Source organism: Coregonus clupeaformis, chromosome 21 (assembly GCF_020615455.1).
Source record: "Coregonus clupeaformis isolate EN_2021a chromosome 21, ASM2061545v1, whole genome shotgun sequence".
Classification (NCBI taxonomy): domain Eukaryota; kingdom Metazoa; phylum Chordata; class Actinopteri; order Salmoniformes; family Salmonidae; genus Coregonus; species Coregonus clupeaformis.
The window spans coordinates 35,054,858-35,078,688 of NC_059212.1; the positions used below are offsets into that span (position 1 = coordinate 35,054,858).

General features: G+C 45.5%; 1 long non-coding RNA gene across 1 annotated transcript; it reads left to right on the forward strand.

Annotated features, from left to right (window-relative positions):
• The first annotated feature begins 15,807 nt into the window (after window positions 1–15,807).
• LOC121535325 lies at window positions 15,808–23,553 on the forward strand. Its single transcript, XR_005994733.2, has 3 exons — window positions 15,808–15,953; window positions 16,128–16,183; window positions 22,329–23,553. It is a non-coding gene; the product is annotated as an uncharacterized LOC121535325 (long non-coding RNA).
• The last annotated feature ends 278 nt before the right edge of the window (window positions 23,554–23,831 follow it).

Genomic DNA, 23,831 nt, shown 5'->3' on the forward strand with positions numbered 1-23,831 from the left:
CTATGCTGCAATAACAACAACAGAACGCATAATAGGCAAATGATAGTCTAAATGTTGTGCTAATCAGATTTTTGAACATTGATAAATTCGAATCAAAAAGAAATGACTGGGATTTAAACATATCAAAAGTATTGGATTTAACTAATAATTGAGAAGGTGCCAACCAAGCCTATTACGAATTTGCCTATTAGTTTTTGTTCGATGGGGTTTGTCAATAGGCCTGCTTTTAATAGCTTGTTCGCGTTAGTTAAGTAGCCTTGCATGATTGAATCAAACCGATAGCATTTCCAAACAGCGTTGTGGTTCCACTATAAATGGAACAAATGTGTCAGAGGAGACTCGTTTAACCCCATTCCTCACTTTTACCATGCCCCTGAAACAGTGGTGTCACACGCCACCCTGTACTGTGCGCACTTTTTCAGAATAATTCAACCCATGTATGGGCGGCTGGTAGCTTAGTGGTTAAGAGACCGAAAGGTTGCTGTTTTGAATCCCTGAGCTAAGTGAAAAATCTGTCGATGTGCCGTTGAGCAAGGCAGTTAACCCTAATTGCTCTGGATAAGAGCTTCTGCTAAAATGTAAAAGAATGTAAGAAGAGAAATTGTAGAAAATGGGCGGGTGTTTAGCCATAATTATGACTTTGTGGCTCTGGTAACTAGGGATGGCAGGGGTGAGGGAAGAGGGGGGAACACCGTGGCGGCCCACTGCGGCCCTGAGGACTGTGCACCTGTGTGGCTGGGTGATCGACTCAATCAGCTCAAAAACTGCTGTGTTTCAGCTCACAGTTGGTTACAATGCCCGATCTCAAAGCGCCATCTGTTTCTAATTAAGAGTCCACATAGAAGCAAGCTCGATCTGACAGTCAAACTAGTGAAAGGCTCGAGGTCGTTTAGAAGAAAAAATATTACCCCACCCACGCCATTGCGTCTTCTCTGAAACCCACAATGTCTCATTAAAGCTCAATGTCAAACGTCAGTCCCTAAATAGGCGTCCAGCTTTTTGTAGGTAGATTATTTATGTAAAAACATATAATGCCCTATTACACCACAATGTTTTCTATAGGTAAAATACTTTCAAGTTAACCCAGTGCCCACAGCTTATCTTGGTACCGCATGTAGCCTATTCAAGGCCCAAATCAAGAACATTTTTATATTCAAGATTTTACTCTGCTACACGGTTATGGCAAAGGTCTTGAACTCGTGTGGTTAGGCTATATTAAAACAGACATCTTCACAGAAAACGTTTAATATTAAACACATCCAAGCGCGCGATCCAGCAGTTTTGGAACTCAGTGCACATGGTGAAATAAAAGGAGTAGTGTGATTTCAGACGGAGGGGAAACGGCCGTGCCCGATGACCTACGGATAACCCGAGAAGCCTGGCACGAAACTCAGAAACTACACACTGCCTTGCCTTGAAGTTGTACCTTAAACCTACCTCTGCTCTGCTCTACTCTGCTTGGTCCTGTGTGGAGACAGGAGACTGAGGATAATTATACCCGCTTTTTTACGCACGGTGCTGGGCCCTGAAGTCTCGATTCTGCCAGTGTGACGTACAGGATTTTATTGTCTCCACTCCAGTTTAAATTTACATTTATATTTTTTAATGTCTCATACCAGACATGTTGAGTATAGGTAAATTTTTCTGTTTTAATAATGCATCAAGGAGGAAAACATGGTCAATCGCTACAGCTGTAAGTGAGAAAATATCGATGCATTTTCTTCTATAGCATTTTCTTTCGATTACTCGTTTCCCCTCGTTATAACAAAGGTTGCCTATATCAAATTGTCATCCACTCATTCGATTCACGGCCATATATATCAAACGGAGAAATAGGAAATTATTATTTGTGTATGAAATGTCAAGTTGTGTTGAATTATAATTTCTGGATCTGAGATTCAACATGTAGGCTAACATTTGTTTATTTCACAGGCCCTAATACATGTTAAACTTAGAGGGTCTTGGTGCATACCATGAGCGAGTATATAGATGCAAAACAACATTTACCTCATATATGTATACTTCTAGACCTATATTTCTGACAATGGGCTTGTAATTCAAATTGTGTAATTACACACGATGAGACACAAATTCTTACGATATTGTAATTATGACAAATTATTACATATATGCCTACTTCATATAAAAGTTTAAATAATGGAAACTAAATGTACATTAATTTATATAAATAGGCCTACATATGAAAATATAAATAGCGCATAGCCTGTAGCCTGATGTCAAAAAAAAATTACATAAAAAAAACAAAAACAAATGGCTTTATTCTAGTGTAGGAAATGAACAAAATAATTCAATAAAATTCAATAAATTTGAACAATGTTTCCTTCCTCGATTATCATCTATACTCCATCTGTGGCCTACGACCATAATTGCTAGGATAGCAATGTAGCGCAAATTGAACGAACTTGAATTCGTGAGCATGTGACATGATACATCAAAGCGGGTCGCCTGGGCCATGCTATTTCAAATAAAATAAAATACAACTTTATTTGTCACATGTGCCGAATTCAACAGGTGTAGACCTTTCCGTGAAATGCTTGCTTACAAGCCCTTAACCATGCTTGCTTGCTTACAAGCCCTGTGGTCCTCTGTAGCTCAGCTGGTAGAGCACGGCGCTTGTAACGCCAAGGTAGTGGGTTCGACCCATACACAAAAAAATGTTTTATGCACGCATGACTGTAAGTCGCTTTGGATAAAAGCGTCTGCTAAATGGCATATTATTATATTATTATTAACCAACAATGCAGTTCAAGAAAGAGTTAAGAAAATATTTACCAAATAAACTAAAGTAAAAAATAATAAAAAGTAACACAATAAAATAACAATAATGAGGCTATATACATGGGGTACTGGTACCGAGTCAATGTGCCATGGTACAGGTTAGTCGAGGTCATTTGTACATGTAGGTGGGGGTAAAATGACTATGCATAGATAATAGACAGGGGGTAGCAGTGTAAAAACAAATGGAGGGGGGGAGGGATGGGGATGGGGTCAATGTAAATAGTCTTGTTGGCCAATTTATTAATTGTTCAGCAGCTTGGCCCCAGTGAGGTACTGGGCCGTACGCACTACCCTCTGTAGCGCCTTACAGTCAGATGCCGAGCAGTTGCCATACCAGGCGGTGATGCAACCGGTCAGGATGCTCTCGATGGTGCAGCTCTATAACTTTTTGAGGATCTGGGGACCCATGCCAAATCATTTCAGTCTCCTGAGGGGGAAAAGGTGTTGTCATGCCCTCTTCACAACTGTCTTGGTGTGTTTGGACCATGATAGTTTGTTGGTGATGTGGACACCAAGGAAGTTGAAACTCTCGACCCGCTCCACTACAGCCCCATTGATGTTAATGGGGGCCTGTTCGGCCCGCCTTTTCCTGTAGTCCATGATCAGCTCCTTTGTCTTGCTCACATTGAGGGAGAGGTTGTTGTCCTGGCACCACACTGCCAGGTCTCTGACCTCCTCCTTATAGGCTGTCTCATCGTTGTCGGTTATCAGGCCTACCACTGTTGTGTCGTCAGCAAACTTAATGATGGTGTTGGAATCGTGTTTGGCCACGCAGTTGTGGGTGAACAAGGAGTACAGGAGGAGACTAAGCATGCACCCCTGAAGGGGCCCCGGTGTTGAGAATCAGCATGGCAGATGTGTTGTTGCCTACCCTTACCACCTGGGGGCGGCCCGTATTTGAGCCACAGTTGCAGTTGTCTGTGTCTTTCGCAAGTCTCGTCCCATTTTATGGTGCTTGGCAGCCACTAACGTTAGAACCACGTCAACATTAGACTACACTGGTGATTAAATGGTCGACCTTGACTGTCTGGCTCTTTTTTCAGGGAATTGTTCGAATTTTGCGTCCTTATTTGACCTATTTTGAAGAGTCCTCTAACATGAGAGAGAACATATAGGGACAACGAATAATGATGCATAAATGGTACAATGGTTTTAATAATCTTAAAACTGTTCATCAGAAAAGTCAAAAGGTGTGCTCTTATAGTTTTCTATTTTTCCCTACAGATATAGGCCCAACAGGAACAGTGGATGGTATTTTAGTCATTTGTGATCGATCTTTTACCTTAAGCTATTTTAGAATGTTTACCAAATAGATTTCAGTCAGTTTTATTCACCATTTCAAAAATGCACATTCCCATGTTCATGAGCTCCCAGCACTTGCAATGGTGCTATCCCTGTCAGTCAGTATACACGTACACGCACACACACACACACACACACACACACACACACACACACACGCACGCACGCACGCACGCACGCACGCACGCACGCACGCACGCACGCATGTGCACACACACACACACACACACACACACACACACACACACACACACACACACACACACACACACACACACACACACACACACACACACACACACACACACACACACACACACACACACACACACACTGTCTTGACTTCTTATCTCCATATTGTGCACAGTGTTCTCCCCGTTCCTCACACCTTATAACTCCAGAGTGGTGTCATGTCATCAGATAGAGACAGATGGAGAGAGAGAAAGGGATAGACAGTAAACACAAATGATCATAGCAGTGATCTACATGAAGTGAAAGAGGAATGAGGAGAGGGAGAAGATATGCAATTTATATATTCTCTTTCTTTCTCATAAATACCTGTGTGTATTTATGCACACTCTTTCGCAAGGAACAGTGTATTTTTATGTTTATGAGTATGTATGCTTGCGCTTGCATGTGCATGTGTGTGCGTGTGTATGTGTATGTGAATGCATATGTGTGTGTTCTGGGGTAGCAGAGCAGTAAGTAAAAGTCAGAGAGTCCCGTTGGCCACAAATCCCAGGCTGAAGCATCACCCCAGCCCGGATGGCTCTGCCAGCACCAGAAGATTATAAAATGAGGGCGCTTGTGTACATTCTGTTCCTGTTGTGATTTGGGCTGTTCAGGAAGAGCCACTGAGAATGAGTCTTAGACCACCAAAACAGTCTGTAAGCCGTCTGCAACCTGAACAGGCCTCTTCCTCTGCGTCTCTCTCTCTCCAGTCACCACTCTCTCTCCCCTTCTCTTTCCTCTCTTGCCGGTTTCCCACTAGCTACAAAGAGGTATGGCTGCCAATATCACATGCATCTCAAGGTTCAGAAATTGGTCAAGTAATCATCATTTGTTGTTGCATATGTCCACAACAGTGAGCAAATCGTTTATTCTACAAATAACCATGAAGCCAGGATACATTTTTTGTGGATTAATTTCTTACAATTATATGAAAACATACGTTTCCCTCACCTCTACTGCTGAAGACAAAGTGTGAATTATTTCAGAGGTGGTGATGATAGCCATTCAGAGGAAGCTATATGACTGTGTGATGGCTGATGGGTAATGGAACTGAACTGGGGAAAGCAGAGCAGCAGGAGAGTGGATCCAGATGATGTCACCAAATAGATAACCACTGGACTGCAGACAGAAGCCAGGGTTCCCTCCCTCCCTCCAAGTGATCCTGACAACCATTGTAGTCTGTGACCATTAGTGTGTGTGTGTTTGTGTGCGTGTGTCCATTAGTGTGTGTCCCCTTTAGTGTGTGTGTGTCCCCTTTAGTGTGTGTGTGTCCCCTTTAGTGTGTGTGTGTGTCCCCTTTAGTGTGTGTGCGTGTCCATTAGTTTGTGTGTTCATTATTGTGTGTGTGTGGTGTCCCCTTTAGTGTGACTGTGTGTGTCCCCTTTAGTGTGTGTGTGTGTTTTTTCCCCTTTAGTGTGTGTGTGTGTGTGTGTGCCAGAGAGAGAAAAGGAGAGAGCTTTGTTGGAGTGACAGCCTTGCGCTCAAGCATGCTCCATGTTTCCACTTAGATTATGATCAGTCCATGAAGCAGCGATTTACCTCCTGAAGCACTGTACTTTATGGGCACTTAGACACTGGAACACACACACAAACATGCATGCTCGCAAACACAACCACACACACACTTGCGCACACACACACACACATACAGTGGGGGAAAAAAGTATTTAGTCAGCCACCAATTGTGCAAGTTCTCCCACTTAAAAAGATGAGAGAGGCCTGTAATTTTCATCATAGGTACACGTCAACTATGACAGACAAAATTAGCATTTTCTTCCCAGAAAATCACATTGTAGGATTTTTAATGAATTTATTTGCAAATTATGGTGGAAAATAAGTATTTGGTCAATAACAAAAGTTTCTCAATACTTTGTTATCTACCCTTTGTTGGCAATGACACAGGTCAAACGTTTTCTGTAAGTCTTCACAAGGTTTTCACACACTGTTGCTGGTATTTTGGCCCATTCCTCCATGCAGATCTCCTCTAGAGCAGTGATGTTTTGGGGCTGTCGCTGGGCAACACAGACTTTCAACTCCCTCCAAAGATTTTCTAGGGGGTTGAGATCTGGAGACTGGCTAGGCCACTCCAGGACCTTGAAATGCTTCTTACGAAGCCACTCCTTCGTTGCCCGGGCGGTGTGTTTGGGATCATTGTCATGCTGAAAGACCCAGCCACGTTTCATCTTCAATGCCCTTGCTGATGGAAGGAGGTTTTCACTCAAAATCTCACGATACATGGCCCCATTCATTCTTTCCTTTACACGGATCAGTCGTCCTGGTCCCTTTGCAGAAAAACAGCCCCAAAGCATGATGTTTCCACCCCCATGCTTCACAGTAGGTATGGCGTTCTTTGGATGCAACTCAGCATTCTTTGTCCTCCAAACACGACGAGTTGAGTTTTTACCAAAAAGTTCTATTTTGGTTTCATCTGACCATATGACATTCTCCCAATCCTCTTCTGGATCATCCAAATGCACTGTAGCAAACTTCAGACGGGTCTGGACATGTACTGGCTTAATCAGGGGGACACGTCTGGCACTGCAGGATTTGAGTCCCTGGCGGCGTAGTGTGTTACCGATGGTAGGCTTTGTTACTTTGGTCCCAGCTCTCTGCAGGTCATTCACTAGGTCCCCCCGTGTGGTTCTGGGATTTTTGCTCACCGTTCTTGTGATCATTTTGACCCCACGGGGTGAGATCTTGCGTGGAGCCCCAGATCGAGGGAGATTATCAGTGGTCTTGTATGTCTTCCATTTCCTAATAATTGCTCCCACAGTTGATTTCTTCAAACCAAGCTGCTTACCTATTGCAGATTCAGTCTTCCCAGCCTGGTGCAGGTCTACAATTTAGTTTCTGGTGTCCTTTGACAGCTCTTTGGTCTTGGCCATAGTGGAGTTTGGAGTGTGACTGTTTGAGGTTGTGGACAGGTGTCTTTTATACTGATAACAAGTTCAAACAGGTGCCATTAATACAGGTAACGAGTGGAGGACAGAGGAGCCTAGTAAAGAAGAAGTTACAGGTCTGTGAGAGCCAGAAATCTTGCTTGTTTGTAGGTGACCAAATACTTATTTTCCACCATAATTTGCAAATGAATTCATTAAAAATCCTACAATGTGATTTTCTGCATTTTTTCCCTCAATTTGTCTGTCATAGTTGACGTGTACCTATGATGAAAATTACAGGCCTCTCTCATCTTTTTAAGTGGGAGAACCTGCACAATTGGTGGCTGACTAAATACTTTTTTCCCCCACTGTACATACACACACCGCAATGTCATGGAGGATTACTATGCCGGGGGGTGCGAGGTGAAACACTGACATAGAAACCCAAGCCGGTGAAAATAATAACATTCACTAAATGTAACGATCCCGGCAGTCTGAGTCGGGTCCTGTCTGTGGACTAGTTGTTATGTTCGTGATCTCCAGTTTCCCGAGGGTTCTGGAACGCTCCGGGGAGCTCTCTTGATTTCCGCACCTGCATCCCATCAGCAATCTGCACACCTGGTCCTGATCATCACCCTTCTTAGGCTCTGGCCTAACATCCATTCCCTGCCGGATCGTTAGCCATGAACAGTAGGTTTACCAGAGTATCAGTCTTAGAGCCTAGCGTTAGTTTTGTTGTTTTTGCACCTTGTTGGTTTGTTGCTTACTTACCCCCGTTTTGTTCCATCTGCAGTCACCCGTCCGGAACCTTCATCCAACCTCTGCCTGGTGGTCGGCGGCTGCCGACCCAGGATGGGATCAACCACTGCACTCCCCAACAACTAATCAACGCCGCCCGCTCTGTTCCCTGGATTATTCAGCATCACTCTTGAACTTGTAAATAAACACTCACCTTCGTTTCAACTTACCTTGTCCTGGTCTGCTTCTGGGTTCTGGCTTAGCAACTCGTGACAGAACGATCCGGCCAGTAATGAACCCAGCGGACCTGGACTCTGTTCGCCATGCCATTACCCAGCAGGAGAAGATGTTGGGCCATCATAGCACGGTACTACAGGAGATCGCGTTGTCAGTTCGGAACCTTTCTACCGGTCTGACGGAGGTCCAGAACCAACGCAAGTGTCCGGTGGAAGATCCACTACCGGTTTCACCCATCTCGCCTGCCGCTTCTGAAGCTGTGTCCTTCCGTGAGCCCAAGGTTCCGACACCGGATAAATATGAGGGGGAGCTGGGAAGATGCCGTTCCTTCCTTATGCAGTGTGGATTAGTGTTCGATCTACAGCCCTACTCTTATGCCACAGACAAGGCTAGGATAGCCTTTGTGATTGAGTTGCTGCGTGGTCGAGCGCTGGAGTGGGCTTCAGCCGTTTGGGAACGACAGGATCCCTGCATGGCTTCATACCAGGGGTTCACGGCCGAGATGAGGAAGCTCTTCGACCATTCCGTCCGAGGGAGGGACGCAGCTAGGCGCCTGTTTTCGCCGCCAAGGAACTCGCAGCGTGGCCGACTTCGTGATCGAGTTCAAGACGTTGGCTGTGGAGAGTGGGTGGAATGAGGAGGCTCTGCAAGCGGCCTTTTACCAGGGTCTGTCGGAGCAGCTCAAGGATGAGTTGATCTCCTATCCGGAGTCTAGTGACCTGGACAGCTTGGTAGCCTTGTCTATTCGGGTGGATAATCGAGTCCGAGAGCGAAGGAGGGAGAAGCAATGGGCTCCGTCCAACCGATCAGCTTCTCAGGTTCCAGTCGGGTCGCCAAACTGCGCGGCTCGCTAAAGTTGGGAGGACTTTTAGCGAGCCAGTTTCGACCTCTCAATACCTCTGTCAGACCCCGTTTCCCGGCTACCCTTATGAACAGGAATCAGAGCTTAGCGATTAACGCTTTTATCGATTCAGGTGCCGATGGAAGCTTTCTAGATGCCGAGTTGGTGGAACAGCTGGGGCTTTCCAAGGAGCAATTGCCGGAAGCCATTGAAGCTACCACTCTGGACGGCAGTAGTCTGGCACGTATCACGATGAGGACTGAACCGGTTAAGATGCGGTTGTCGGGGAATCATTCTGAGATGATTTCATTCTTCATTCTGCCGTCTCCCCAGGTTCCTCTGGTCCTTGGATACCCCTGGCTGAAGGAACACAATCCCACGTTCGATTGGGTGACGGGCAAGGTAACGAGTTGGAGCCTTGATTGTCATGCTAACTGTCTCAAGACTGCCTGCCCCCATTCGGTTCCCAGTCAGGTGATTGAGGCTAAACCCCCAGATTTGTCCCTGGTTCCCGAGACATATCACGATTTGGGGAAGTTTTCAGTAAGCAGAAGGCTCTGTCACTCCCTCCCCCCCCGACCATATGATTGTGCCATCAACCTGTTCCCTGGAGCTGTCTACCCCAAGGGAAGGTTATACAGTATCTCCCGACCTGAACGTGAGGCTTTGGAGACCTACATCAAGGAGTCCCTAGCTGCTGGTCTCGTTCGGCCCCTCGTCATCACCCCTGGGGGCAGGATTCTTCTTTGTGGGTAAGAAGGATGGCTCTCTTCGACCGTGTATTGATTATCGGGGGTTGAATGACATCACGGTCAAGAACAAGTATCCCCTGCCCTTGATGAGTTCTGCCTTCGACTCCTTACAGGGTGCTACGGTGTTCACCAAGCTAGACCTACGCAATGCGTATCACATGGTCCGGATCAGAGAGGGGGACGAGTGGTTGACGGGTTTCAATACACCGATGGGTCACTTCGAGTATCAGGTGATGCCGTTTGGACTGACCAATGCTCCAGCGGTATTCCAGAGTATGGTGAACGACGTCCTGAGAGATATGATCGGTCTCTTTGTGTTTGTTTACCTGGATGACATTCTGATCTTCTCGAAGGAACCTTCCGACCACGTCCAGCATGTCCGGCAGGTTCTGCAGCGATTGTTGGAGAATCGCCTGTTCGTGAAGGCCGAGAAGTGCGAGTTTCACGCCCACACGACATCCTTTCTCGGGTACATCATCTCCAGGGGAGAGATTAGGATGGACCAGGAGAAGGTTAGAGCGGTTCTGGAATGGGCCCAGCCCGGTCACGAGATTGCAGCTCCAGAGATTTTTGGGGTTTCAAATTTCTACCGCAGATTCATCCGGGATTACAGCCGTGTGGCCGCTCCGTTAACTGCCTTGACTTCCAGTATCAGGACCTTCAAGTGGAATCCGGAGGCGGATCGAGCGTTTCTGGATTTGAAGAGGCGATTCACCAACGCACCGATTCTCTCTCAACCGGACACGGCCCGTCCAGTTCGTCGTTGAAGTGGACGCGTCTGATGTGGGAGTTGGCGCCATCCTGTCGCAGCGATGCTCCACGGACAGTAAACTCCATCCCTGCGCCTACTACTCTCGTCGCCTTTCGCCTGCGGAGAGGAATTACGATGTGGGTAACCGGGAGCTTCTCGCGGTGAAACTTGCCTTGGAGGAGTGGCGCCACTGGTTGGAGGGGGGCGGAGCAACCGTTTATTGTCTGGACTGACCACAAGAATCTTGCTACGTGCAATCGGCTAAACGCCTCAACTCCCGGCCAGGCCAGGTGGGCGTTGTTTTTCGGACGATTCAAGTTTTCCCTGACGTTCCGACCTGGATCTAAGAACGGCAAGGCGGACGCCTTGTCCCGGATGTTCTCCAAGACGGAGGAGAGTGGGTCCAAGACCGAGACAATTCTCCCCCGGAACTGCGTCGTGGGAGCAGTTATGTGGAAGATTGAGGAGGAGGTGCTGGCGGCCCTTCGGACTCAGCCCGGTCCCGGTAACGGTCCACCCGGTCGGTTGTTTGTGCCTGAGTCGGTTCGTCCTGCTGTCCTCAAATGGTCCCACGCCAGCAAGATGGCTTGTCACCCTGGCGTGGCTCGGACAATGGCGTTTCTTCGCAGACGTTTTGGTGGCCTGCCATGGCCGAGGATACTCGGGGTTATGTTGCTGCCTGTCCAGTGTGTGCGCAGAATAAGAGTACCAATCGGCCCAGCTCTGGACTACTTCACCCCCTTCCTATTCCCCGGCGACCATGGTCGCATCTGGCCCTGGACTTTGTCACTGGGTTGCCCGCTTCTGAGGGGAACACGGTCGTTCTGACTATCGTGGACAGATTCAGCAAGTTCGCCCACTTTGTGCCTATTGCCAAGCTTCCCTCTGCCTCGGAGACGTCCGAGATCCTGGTTAGGGAGGTTTTCAGGGTCCACGGGTTGCCCAGTGATATCGTTTCCGACCGTGGCCCTCAGTTTACCTCTGCTGTCTGGAAGTCCTTCTGTTTGGCCATTGGAGCTACAGTCAGTCTCACATCTGGTTTTCACCCCCCAATCTAATGGTCAGGCGGAGAGAGCCAACCAGAAGATGGAATCCACGCTACGCTGTCTGGCCTCTTCCAACCCCACCTCCTGGGTCTCTCAGTTGCCTTGGGTTGAGTATGCCCACAATACTCTCCCTACATCTGCCACTGGGATGTCTCCCTTCCAGTGCCTGTATGGCTACCAACCTCCCTTGTTCCCTTCTCAGGAGAAGGAGCTCTCAGTGCCTTCTGTTCAGGTCCATATTCGCCGTTGCCACCGGACCTGGCATCGGGCCAGAAAAGCACTCCTTAGAGTTTCGGACCGGTATCAGCTCCAGGCGAATCGTCGCCGGATCCCCGCTCCCACCTACACCATCGGAGATAGGGTCTGGTTGGCCACACGGGATCTTCCTTTACGGACTGAGTCTAGGAAGTTGTTACCGAAGTTCATTGGTCCGTTTGTGGTGGAGAAGGTGATCAATCCGGTGGCAGTTCGACTCAAACTCCCGAGGACGCTCAGAGTCCATCCCACCTTTCATGTCTCCTGCCTCAAGCCTGTTTCCCTCAGTCCTCTGTTGCCTCCTCCGCCTCCTCCTCCTCCTCCTCGGATGATCGGAGGTGGTCCTGCCTACACGGTGCGTCGCATCATGGATTCCAGACGGCGGGGCCGGGGTTTCCAGTATCTCGTGGACTGGGAGGGGTATGGTCCTGAAGAGAGGAGTTGGATTCCGCGGCGACAGGTCCTAGATGCTGACCTCATCAGTGACTTCTACCGCCTCCATCCTGGCGCTCCGGGGAGTCCGCCCGGTGGCGTTCGTCGGAGGGGGGGTACTGTAACGATCCCGGCAGTCTGAGTCGGGTCCTGTCTGTGGACTAGTTGTTATGTTCGTGATCTCCAGTTTCCCGAGGGTTCTGGAACGCTCCGGGAGCTCTCTTGATTTCCGCACCTGCATCCCATCAGCAATCTGCACACCTGGTCCTGATCATCACCCTTCTTAGGCTCTGGCCTAACATCCATTCCCCTGCCGGATCGTTAGCCATGAACAGTAGGTTTACCAGAGTATCAGTCTTAGAGCCTAGCGTTAGTTTTGTTGTTTTTGCACCTTGTTGGTTTGTTGCTTACTTACCCCCGTTTTGTTCCATCTGCAGTCACCCGTCCGGAACCTTCATCCAACCTCTGCCTGGTGGTCGGCGGCTGCCGACCCAGGATGGGATCAACCACTGCACCCCCAACAACTAATCAACGCCGCCCGCTCTGTTCCCTGGATTATTCAGCATCACTCTTGAACTTGTAAATAAACACTCACCTTCGTTTCAACTTACCTTGTCCTGGTCTGCTTCTGGGTTCTGGCTTAGCAACTCGTGACACTAAACCCACAACTATTAGAATATTGCACTCAGTAAGAACACTGAAGCAGATGCATGTTTGAAATAACTCAACAGGAGTTATGACCAGATGGAACAGCACACATGTATCCTATTTAGTCCATAGCGCTAACCTCAACTAGCCACATATCCTGTTTTATCAATGTAATCTGCATGTATGAAAATGTAGTAATCATATGCCATTGAAAGAAATTGCAGAAGAAAATGAGAAATTTAAGAAATGCGTAAAAATAGAACCATTTCGCGATGCTTAGGCCTAAACCATACTTCACTTTTTAATATGTCTGGAATTCATACTTCAAAAAATATTAGAATAGGGTTACAACCAACATTGAATGGTCCCAATTCTATATACTATTCATTTTAATAATGCAAGAAGTATTCTAAATGGCAGTGGTCAGTCACTACGACTGGACAATCTGCCCTTTGACCTCTCTGTTCAATAGAAAGCAGAGCGCCTTCCTTATTGGGCGTTTCAACACCTTGTTGTTTACACTCAAGTCAACTAATTTTCTCTAAGTCCTCCTTATCTCGCTTGACCGCTTGACTGGAGAGAGCTTCTGACAGGAACTGAAAAAAACAGAAAGAAGGTGAGAAAGATGGAGGATGAAAGAATGCGTATATGTTTGTATGTGTGTGTATGTTTAAGTGATGGACAGATCAGCCAGGTCACTCGTACAAGTCAGTATTCGATGTCCAGTCATGTCTGAGGAAGTCGGGAGATGACATGGAAACCAGCCACTAGGTGAAACTGTGAGAAGGGGATGGTGGATTGGCATAAGCACCTTCCTCTGATTCCAAAAGTTGCAAGTTCAAATCCAGCAATAGAAAGTTGATTTTGATATTTTTGTTTTAAGCCTATCCCAAACCTTAACCCTTACCTTAACCATTCAAAGTTAATGGCTAACCTTAAGAATTTGGAGTTAATGCCTTAACTTAACCCTAACCTTAAAAATTCAGAGTTAATACCTCAACTTAACCTTAAACACTTTGAAATGTGACGTTTGGAACAACTTCGAAATTGGACATTTGAGAAACATGGATTAATGTCTAATTCTGAAGTGAGACAGTGAGAGCTGGTAGGGACAGATAGAGAAGGAGAAAGAGATGAGGGAGGGGTGGACTGGCGTCGTACTCACTCTCACAGGTAATTGATAATGTGCAGTCGAGTCCTCCTCACTATTTGATTTAACGTCAAATTGTTACGATTAGGAGGTAAGCTCTTTCAACTTCTCCTCCCCAGCACTGGCCTTGACAAAGAGAGTTCAACTTAAAACAGCAGAGTTATAAATTAGCTGTCTGTGTGCCAGATGCGACATGTATAGTCGGAGGTAAGAGCACACCTACATACACTATATATACAAAAGTATGTGGACACCTGCCCCAATGCATAGTGCCAACTGTAAAGTTTGGTGGAGGAGGAATAATGGTCTGGCGCTGTTTTCATAGTTCAGGCTAGGCCTTAGCTCCATTGAAGGGAAATCTTAACGCTACAGCATACAATGACATTCTAGATGATTCTGTCCTTCCAACTTTGTGGCAACAGTTTGGGGAAGGCCCTTTCCTGTTTCAGCATGACAATGCCCCAGTGCACAAAGCGAGGTCCATACAGAAATGGTTTGTCGAGATCGGTGTGGAAGAACTTGACTGGCCTGCACAGAGCCCTGACCTCAACCCCATCGAACACCTTTGGGATGAACTGGAACGCCAACTGCGAGCCAGGCCTAATCGCCCAACATCAGTGCCCGACCTCACTAATGGTCTTGTGGCTGAATGGAAGCAAGTCCCCGCAGCAATGTTCCAACATCTAGTGGAAAGCCTTCCCTACCATCTTGTGGAAAGCCTTCCCTGAAACTGCCTCTTCAACGCAAAGCTGCAAGGCAAACACAGCGTTCCATTGGAAATTAATGTACTTCAGGTGTACCAAAACGCAATAACGCTGTCGTTGTGATCGAGGCGTAACTCATGTCACGTCCAGGAGGTATGCAGGTGTGAAGTTCTCTCTCTCTCTCTCTCTCTCTCTCTCTCTCTCTCTCTCTCTCTCACTCTCTCTCTTTCAGCTGTATGTGTGCTGGGAAGACATATGTTGTTTGTTTGTGATGGCCAGCATCAGTGATTCCTCTCCTAGATAGCCCCAGATCAGTGGTTCATATCTCTGCTCCATCTCCAGGCTCTCTGTTCATATAAACATACCCAGTCCATGACCGCTTTAATGTTTTCACCATTGTGTTTACACTGACAAGTCATGCACATATGTGAACTTAAGGACAAAAAGGACCAACAATGAACAACTCACAGAGTGGATAGAACAGATGCAAGCACATTTACATAGACAGTCTTATCCAGAGCAATTTAGAGGATAAATTAGGGTTAAGTGCCTTGCTCAAGGAAATATCAACAGATTTTACACAAAGTCAGCTCAGGGATTCATACAGGCAACCTTTCGGTTACTGGCACAACGCTCTTAACAGCTAGGCTAACTGCCGCCACAAAATTATAATTACAATAATGGCCTGCATCTAAAACAATGAAGTGCATTTCAGAGTGTAAAATGTACTGTATGAAATACAGCTTTGACAGTGCTGTAGGCTACACGAATAAGGTGGTTCCAGTAAATCATACTCAACAAAGTTTTCAAAAGAAGAAACTTTAGATATCTGCCTGGATAGCAACACAAAGACATTGACTCTTACACCACATCATTCACACACATCATCATGCGTTTGTTTAATGTGCAGACTGAACCCGAACCACGCACACACACAAGCACAAACACACACTGACCCCTCTGGACCTCGTGCTATAGTCCGCACTCAGCGGGAAACAGATTCAATTACACTGATTCAGCATTTACACGCGAGGAACCAGAAGTCACATTTTAACACTGGGGCCACCGTTGACCGACAAGAAGAGAGATCAAACCAAGTGAAAGACTCCACCTCCCACCCTCTCTGGGTAGACTACTGGCATGGAATGGAACCCGGGAAGCAATGCAGCCAATGAGTTACAGCATACAGTTAAGTAAACCAAGCTATGACCATTGGCAAAAAATTTGACAAGAAAAATAATCATATTGAAATGCACATATTATTCAATCATACAAAGCCTCCATTACACTCCCTGTAATAAGTTCCAAGATCAAAGCGTTATACACTGAACATTTTTTTCCTTTTTCACCGTCTGTTTTCAGCTGCCATGCTGAAAAGAGGGAAAAGTCCCCTGGACTTCAAAGCAGAGACAGAGAAAGTAATTTGCCCTTATCTTAATTGACCTGCAATCTTCATAATGATCTTACACATTGGGAATGGGGGTTGGGGGAGGTGGGGGGGTGGGGGGGACAAGGACTCGGCCTGGCAAACACACACACACACTTACAGACTTCTGGAGTGTCTGCTGGAGTTTGACATAATGAATAGTCTCTGGTTCTCTGGCTTTCTAATCTCCCGCAGACCCAGACACGTCATTTGCCAGTGATTAATGATGACCTAATGTTTTGTTTACTTCATGCTCATAACGGGGATGGAGCATAGAGCGTGCCTTATGGGGAAACATAAAAGGGTTCCTTCGGCTTGGACTGCAGGACCACGCACGAAGGCACAAACGCACACACACACACACACACACACACACACACACACACACACACACACACACACACACACACACACACACACACACACACACACACACACACACACACACACACACACACACACACACACAGAGAGAAGTAAACAGCTCTGCACTGAACCACCTGGCACAGCACCCACTGTGTGATGAGGGCCGTCTGCTGCTCTGCTCTGCTCCGGGGTTTCCAGAAAACCCAGGGAACATGTCTGATTGGATGTCGTGGGGCAGACATTATTTCAAACAACAATGCAGAGATCACAAACTTGATTTGAGCTTGGTAAATATGACCAATGACCAACCTCTGTACACGCAGACTTTTGCTTCTCAACAACTGGCCTCCGTAAGAGGGGACATTTATTGAATTATTCTGAAATCTGGGTGACAGGTGTCAATAATTGTCAATTATGTCAGTCCACTTTAAACGTCACAAACCTTACTTCTGGCTGTGGTTCTGTGGTATTTTGCAAAGCAAATGAGATGGACTCAAGCCAGGCAGTCCTGATGTTTGCATACAGGAAATGCTGCCCCTGCTAAGGAAAATAAACATGGCTACACATACCGTGAAACTTCCTGGAAGGTTGTGAGCGAGAGTGTGATTGTGCGCCTGTGTGAGTCAGTGAGTGTGAATATGAGTGTGTGTGTGTGTGTGTGTGTGAGTCAGTGAGTGTGAATGTGTGTGTGTGTGTGTGTGTTTGTGTGAGTCAGTGAGTGTGAATGTGTGTGTGTGTGTGTGTGTGTGTTTGGCAGTGACGTGCGGTGAGGACGGTGGCTGGGTAGGCACTAGCTATTATCAAAACTAGATTTACTCACAAATAAACCTTGATACATCAGATAGCTCCAACAACCAGAGTGACATAGACTCATAACTGAAATTGAAAAACAATTTTCACCAAATTTAAATAACAATGTAGTCAAGATACACAAGCGATAGCCTCCGTTTGTGGCACATTTCATATCATCCAACAAAATGACTCACTGCTCAACTCAGCATCCGCAGTTACAACCAATAGGTGTTACTAAAAGACCAATATATGGACACATTTAATCCGAATAGTTTGCAACGCAAACTCCATGGCCTTTCACAATGGATTTACAGTTCTTCCAATGCACTGTGTGCGACGTGTACAAACAAACAAACAAACAAACAAACAAACAAACAAGCAAACACACACACACACAAAATATTATTATGTGAAATATTATTATACACACATATACAGTATAATAAATAAGGTTCTAATGAAATGTCCATATCAACAATCAAAATGACTGAAAAATGCAGTTCAAAATGTAAAAGAAGTGTCATCAAAACGAAACTCTAGCTTGATAAACGTAATGGGATGTTGTCTATTCTCATGTTCATTCAACAGTAGCTTAACCCGCATTTAGGCCTACCTTTACTTGTCAATGAAGTCCATTCGTCTGTCCTTCAGGGTCAACCTCTTGGTGACAGTGTTGTAGGGCCAAGAATGAAAACATGATCAAACTTGGCGTTCATTTGAACACTGATATTGTCCAAAACCACTCTCATCTGATCGGCTGTCTGCTCCGGGTTGCCTTGTCTGTCAGGCCGAGTATGGTTAATTTGATCTGAAGATTTTCTGTCCCTTCCCCTGAAGAAGGTCAGGAAGTGCAGGTGTTGGTCTCCATCTCTGAATTATATCAAGTTTTCCTTGGAAATCCAACTTGGAAAATTCTTAAGGTGCGGTATAGTGTCCATTTGTCAAGTGGTTTTTGCTAGCTACAGTTGAAGTCGGAAGTTTACATACACTTAGGTTGGAGTCATTAAAACTTGTTTTTCAACCACTCCACAAATGTCTTGTTAACAAACTATAGTTTTAGCAAGTCGGTTAGGACATCGACTTTGTGCACGACACAAGTAATTTTTCCAACAATTGTTTACAAACAGATTATTTCACTTATAATTCACTGTATCACAATTCCAGTGGGTCAGAAGTTTACATACACTAAGTTGACTGTGCCTTTTAAACAGCTTGGAAAATTCCAGAAAATTATGTAATGGCTTTAGAAGGTTCTGATAGGCTAATTGACATCATTTGAGTCAATTGGAGGTGTACCTGTGGATGTATTTCAAGGCCTACCTTCAAACTCAGTGCCTCTTTGCTTGACATCATGGGAAAATCAGAAGAAATCAGCCAAGACCTCAGAAAAAAAAATTGTAGACCTCCACAAGTCTGGTTCATCCTTGGGAGCAATTTTCAAATGCCTGAAGGTAACACGTTCATCTGTACAAAAAATATAAACACCATGGGACCACGCAGCCATCATACCGCTCAGGAAGGAGACGTGTTCTGTCTCCTAGAGATGAACGTACTTTGGTGCGAAAAGTGCAAATCAATCCCAGAACAACAGCAAAGGACCTTACATTTTTGCAGATGCTCTTATCCAGAGCAATTAGGGTTAAGTGCCTTGCTCAAGGGCACATCAACAGATTGTTCACCTAGTCGGCTCGGGGATTAGAACCAGCGACCTTTCGGTTACTGGCACTACGCTCTTAACCACTAAGCTACCTGCCACCCTTGTGAAGACACTGGAGGAAACAGGTACAAAATAATCTATATCCACAGTAAAACAAGTACTGTATCGACATAACCTGAAAGGCCGCTCAGCAAGGAATAAGCCACTGCTCCAAAACCGCGATAAAAAAGCCAGACTACGGTTTGCAACTGCACATGGGGACAAAGATCGTACTTTTTGGAGAAATGTCCTCTGGTCTGATGAAACAAAAATAGAACTGTTTGGCCATAATGACCATTGTTATGTTTGGAGAAAAAAGGGGGTGGCTTGCAAGCCAAAGAACACAATCCCAACCGTGAAGCACGGGGGTGGCAGCATCATGCTGTGGGGGTGCTTTGCTGCAGGAGGGACTGGTGCACTTCACAAAATAGATGGCATCATGAGGAAGGAAAATTATGTGGATATATTGAAGCAACATCTCAAGACATCAGTCAGGAAGTTAAAGCTTGGTCGCAAATGGGTCTTCCAAATGGACAATGACCCCAAGCATACTTCCAAAGTTGTGGCAAAATGGCTTAAGGACAACAACGTCAAGGTATTGGAGTGGCCATCACAAAGCCCTGACCTCAATCCTATAGAAAATGTGTGGGCAGAACTGAAAAAGCATGTGTGAGCAAGGAGGCCTACAAACCTGACTCAGTTACACCAGCTCTGTCTGGAGGAATGGGCCAAAATTCACCCAACACATTCCCAGTGGGTCAGAAGTTAAACAATTTAAAGGCAATGCTACCAAATACTAATTGAGTGTATGTAAACTTCTGACCCACTGGGAATGTGATGAAAGAAATAAAAGCTTAAATAAATAATTCTCTCTACTATTATTCTGACATTTCACATTCTTAAAATAAAGTGGTGATCCTAACTGACCTAAATCAGGGGATTTTTACTAGGATTAAATGTCAGGAATTGTGATAAACTGAGTTTAAATGTATTTGGCTAAGGTGTATGTAAACATCCGACTTCAACTGTAGCTAACTTCGTTCAGTTCAAGGGATGCGAGTGTCAAATTATGTAGACATGCCCAAATGCGCAGGGCCTCCTTTCCCATTCCTCACTGGTATAATCACAGGAATGCCAGATGAAGTTCACTAAGTCGAGACGTCCAAAAAGCTGTCGATTTGTCAGTTGATTTTTGCTAGCTAGCTAGCTTCATTCAGTTCAAGGGATGCATGCACCAAATTATGTAGACATGCCCAAATGTGCAGGGCCTCGTTTCCCAGAGCCTTTGTAGCATTAAGATCATTGTTAGAACCATCTTACGATGTATCTTTAGTAGACGATCTGCTTCCCATAGCCTTCATTAATAATGTTGCTCTTAAAATCCTTTGCACATCAACGTGTGATCCAGACCACTTGTAGAGCAGCCAAAGCGCATCGTTACATGTTTTTTGCCCTTCCGAGTCACTTTATTCACAGAAGACCTCTGCTAAACATAGAATCAAGATGTTTAGGCTAGGTATTTGTCTGACTGTGACCACCGATAACTTCAAAATTATGTTGACTACAAATACTAAGTTGCCAAAGTATTTGCAATTGTTACAAACAAGTGAAAGATAAAATGATACTTCAAATGAAAACCGAGATGACTGCATTAAATGATAAATAGGCCACATGTGCCTATATATTTCAATCAAATTTCAATCATATTGAGTTTTATTTTGCTATCAGGCTACTGTCTGATGGCAAATATTTGGACTCAATATGTTTGATTATGTGTGACAAGATGTGTGCAACGATGTGCCCAATCTGTGATTTTAGTGCATTATTATTGGGTAAGCATAATAAGCCACCTCAATATTTGCAGCCATATGTGGTAATATCTCCTCTCTAGGAGCTGATCCGTCGTCAGTATTGTGGAATAATTCTAATGTTAAGGTAAGATTTGAATGGAGAAGGCTGATACGAGAGCAGCGTGGCTTTTGTTTTGATCCTATCAGTATTGACACATGGTCTAACAACACACTTAGCGAACTTTCTCTCTGTTTGGGAAACACTCTTAAAAAGTTGCCCCTAAATAACTATGCAACTGGTATGATCATTGTAATGCATTGCAACTGGAAAACGGGGCCCAGAGCTTACCCCAGGCTTACCCACACAACATGTTTTGGCAATACGTATGTGCAAAATATGAAATTGGCTCAATGCAACAGATGAAGCTGGGCAAAGCAGCGAGGTCTACGCTGACCCTATCCATCAACAGTGACTGGAGTTGGGACCGGCCTCCCGCGTCAGCGATTTGAATGGATTTGAATGGATGGGAAGGAAGGTTTTGATGCAATTTTAGCAGGTGTTTTAGATTTTGAGCATAATCATTGAGAAAAAACATTATATATAAAACGTGTTTTTGTTTTATTTATTTGGCTTTTCAGAACAGCTTTTTGTATTAGATTATCTCAGGGTAAGCACTGCCTACCCTGCCTGCCCTGACTGCATGTCACGGGTGTTCGGTGTATGTGTTTGTGTGTGTGTGTGTGTTAAAAGTGTGTGTTTGTGTTTATTTTTTTTTTGGAAGGTGCTGGATTTAATCTCACCAGGAGATTTAATCTCACCAGGCACTCTTCTATGCATCATACACAGTCTAGTCTGGACCCCATCTCTCTCCTTTCTACACTTTTGCCATTCCTCCCCTGAGCCGGATGGGGATACAAAGCAACTATCTAAATTCTTTAATTTTTCTTGGGAAAGGACAAATATCTTTGCAGCGCCTTCTGTGATTGCTGGAGGAGGGTGAGGGTGTTGAGAAGAAGAAGGGAAGAAGGGAGGAAGGAAAGAAGAAGGGAGGAAGGAAAGAATAAGTAGGGTGGAACGATCCAGCAGAACCCTCATCTCTGCCAGCTGTGTGGTGGTGTACCCAGGTTGCACTTCACATCCAGGGTTCTGATGCGGGCCTGTAAAAGGGGTGGCAGAGCCTGTTCTCTCAGGGTCCCAATGCAGCAGGGAGTGTTTCTCAAAAGTCTTGGTCATAGGACTGGTCATATAGTGATGGTTTTATTGTGCTCGTTTCACATTGCTGCATTTTTATTTTATTTTATTTGTTTTAAATGAAAATTCTGAGATCATGTAGAGAGCAATATTTATGCATATTTAAACAGATGAAGACCAATCCACAAAACAATAACAAATTTCAGTGAAGCCATTCCTCACTGGTATAATCACAGGAATGCCAGATGAGGAAGTTCACTAAGTCAAGAGATGTCCTAAAAGCTTTTCCTCTCACCAACAGATCCTGTCACTCTTCTCTCCGGGGCGGCACTCCCACCCACACTTAGCCATGTTCCCTGTTCCCTGGAGCTGGCTGATATGGCTGCTACCACTGTGGGAATACATTGGAGGAAGACCTGAGGTCAACATTCATACAAATCAAATAACAATTAAAGGGGCAATCTGATTGATGTATCAATCCCAGATTTACCATTTAAATATCAGGAAAAGACAAACACAAAGGGTTAAACTAGAGAGGCAGAGAGATGCTGCTCTATTGTCAATGTCAACTCTGCTGAGGGCTACAACAATGCCTCAAAAGATTTCTCATACACCTGCAAGGAGGAGTTATTCTACACACTGGGTGAAGCAGTGCTTGGGAATATAGGGAGAATAGGGTTAAGTATCAGTGAAAAAGGGGGTGGAGACAGAGAACAGGCAGGGAGAGAGAAAGCATTCACTACATAACAAGTAAAGGAAAAAGGCATTGACTGGCAGATACTGAAGCACATTCCCTTTACTGAAACCTGTCACGTCCCTCCTCTGCTCTTAGAAAAAAATATAGTCTAACCATTTTAGGTGCCCGGTCTGGGCATCGAAGAAATACCTAACACTTTTCATACACACACTCTCAGGTGTCCTTTGGAATAGCATGAGCGGGCATGCCCCCGATACACCTACACAACCTACCCACTCAGGTTATTCAATGCAATCCAATTCAACATAACTTTATAGTCAGTAAGTCACTTTTAGGTGTGTCGTTGTCATCTACCAAGGCCCTCCCCACAAGCCCCCACCCAGGAGAAGACAGATGTGTAAATATCTTTCTCTCTCCCTCAGCCACTTTCCATTCAAAATCCAAAGAAGTGAAATCCCATCAGATAAACATTTTCTCTTTCTGCACCAGCGATCTGAACAAGCGACTGGCTGCTACATTCTTATCTTATCGCCACAACAATCTCTCTGGAGTCTCGTCATGCCCAAACAGGGAGAGAGAGACTCAATGAAAGTAGTGCAATTTTGGCCCCCACTTATGTATGTACATACCCACACACACTATGACTCGCATACACCCATACACACACACACACACACACACACACACACACACACACTCACACACACACATACATACACCGTTGCACACTAAACTGCTCTCCCACATATACTTGCCACTACTGCTTCTGGCTGTGTATCTGGCCAAATAACATTGGAAAGAAGCCCTCTCTCTTTTTCCCTCCCTCTCCTCTCTCTCTCTCTCTCTCTCTCTCTCTCTCTCTCTCTCTCTCTCTCTCTCTCTCTCTCTCTCTCTCTCTTTCTCTTGTTGGCTCTCTCTCGGTGATAGGCATGATAAGTGAGGAGTGGAAAACAGTGAGCTCTGTATGAGTCTGCACAGGAAGCGCAGGAAAATCAGTGGTGTTGTCCGTCAACGTCAGCAAGAGGCCTGTCAAATGCCGTCAGCCTCCAGAACAATGGTCACAGGCTCCCCCGGCCTCATCAGCCTCCAGAACAATGGCCACAGGCT